Source organism: Lepidothrix coronata, unplaced genomic scaffold (genome assembly GCF_001604755.1).
Source record: "Lepidothrix coronata isolate B3197 unplaced genomic scaffold, Lepidothrix_coronata-1.0 Scaffold3576, whole genome shotgun sequence".
NCBI classification, from domain to species: domain Eukaryota; kingdom Metazoa; phylum Chordata; class Aves; order Passeriformes; family Pipridae; genus Lepidothrix; species Lepidothrix coronata.
This window is the reverse complement of record NW_016693756.1, coordinates 1-1,470: the sequence shown is the minus strand read 5'-3', so window position 1 is coordinate 1,470 and position 1,470 is coordinate 1. Positions and strand designations below refer to the sequence as shown.

Below are 1,470 nucleotides of genomic sequence, written 5' to 3'. Positions count from 1 at the left end.
AAACCAGCTGAACTACCCTCAGCACATGTTCTGTTTTCACTCGTGCCACTGCGAAACGAGAATCAATTCTTGCTTTTCACTGGGTGCTTCCCTGCCCAATGATTGCATCAAACTTGACATCGGTCATCTTCTTCAGAACATTCAGGGCACGTTCTGGAAACACTCTGAAAGAGGTAATAACATGAAATTAAATGTGGGATAAGAAAAACTTAAATGATAGGAAAAAGGGGTACTGCAGGTGAGGAAAGAGTGGTCTGGGAGCAGAATGTACAGACATGGACTAAGTCTTAAACTGGGCATTATTTCCAAAGCATATGTAGCCCTCATCAATCTCCAACTAGTTTTACCTCCAATCCCACCCATCTCCTTTTATGACAATTCTGGGGCAGGTATGCACTGGACATGATTTAGGTTGCAATATTGCTGCAGAATCCAGGAACTTTTCATATTGAACATAGACGTGCATTTTCTTTCTCTTTGCTTTCAAAATGTTACCTGGTTAATCTGGAAATTCTTGAAAGGAAAAAGAAACCAAACCCAAACATCTTTACACTTCCTCATAAAAAGAAATTTAGGGTTAGGCCCAAGTTTGCTGGCTTTTGCAAACAATAAATTACTAATAGTTTCATAAGATACTGTAGAAAATAACTGAAAACTAAATTTAGTTGTTCTGATGTTAATTCTAGGTTTGGAACCTGAGCTCTGATAACAACACCTCCTCAGCAGAGCGGCTACACTGGATATTAAAGATGTGTGAGAGGAAAAATCTTGCTTTACATAGCAGAGCTAAGAAGGGACTCATTTTAAAGCAATTTTCCAGCCTCCGTGGCCTCAATCTTTGGTGTTGATATGAAGAAACAAACACTAATAAGCAGCAGGTCCTCAGCTCTTTTTGGAACTGCACTGGGGGTGCTGTTTCAGAGAATGTGGTACTTCCAGGAGGGAAACAGCAATCTGTGAAGAAAAACTGTTCTCTTGTTCTCCCTCCCCTTTCTTACTGGTCTGTAGAGCAGTTGAGCTCTCCACTGAGAACAGTTATCTGCAGTAAGTGGATTAGAAGGACCTACGAGAGGGCTCAAGAAAATAACTGTGTATGACATCTGCTGTTGTCACTAGAAAGAACCACTGCATTATTAGTTACCTTGTGATGCGTTCTAAAATAACTGAATCAGATTTTACAAGTTTGAGGGTGGTGCACTCAGCAAGTTATAGTTGATACTTGTTGATACATTTTTTTTTTAATACTTACCTTTCAAGCAGTAAAGCAACACTCTGATTTGATGGAACAAAAACCATTTTCTGGTTGGTCACTATTCCTTCCATCAGAGCCTCTACAACCTCTTCAATCTCCAAAATCTTTCCAAGCCTGCAAAGGAAAGCACACACGTAAGAGCTGTGGTGGTAGAAAGGGGTGGTACAAGCTTCACAAGGATGCTTCACATATGCACAAACTCGAGTAATTCAAATGCA

General features: G+C 40.1%; 1 long non-coding RNA gene across 1 annotated transcript; it reads right to left on the bottom strand.

The window, feature by feature from the left end:
* Nucleotides 1-78: 78 nt before the first annotated feature.
* On the bottom strand, nt 79-1,400 carry LOC108491973. Its single transcript, XR_001872981.1, has 2 exons — nt 1,250-1,400; nt 79-164 (listed from the first exon to the last, which is right to left on the bottom strand). It is a non-coding gene; the product is annotated as an uncharacterized LOC108491973 (long non-coding RNA).
* Between the last annotated feature and the right edge of the window lie 70 nt (nt 1,401-1,470).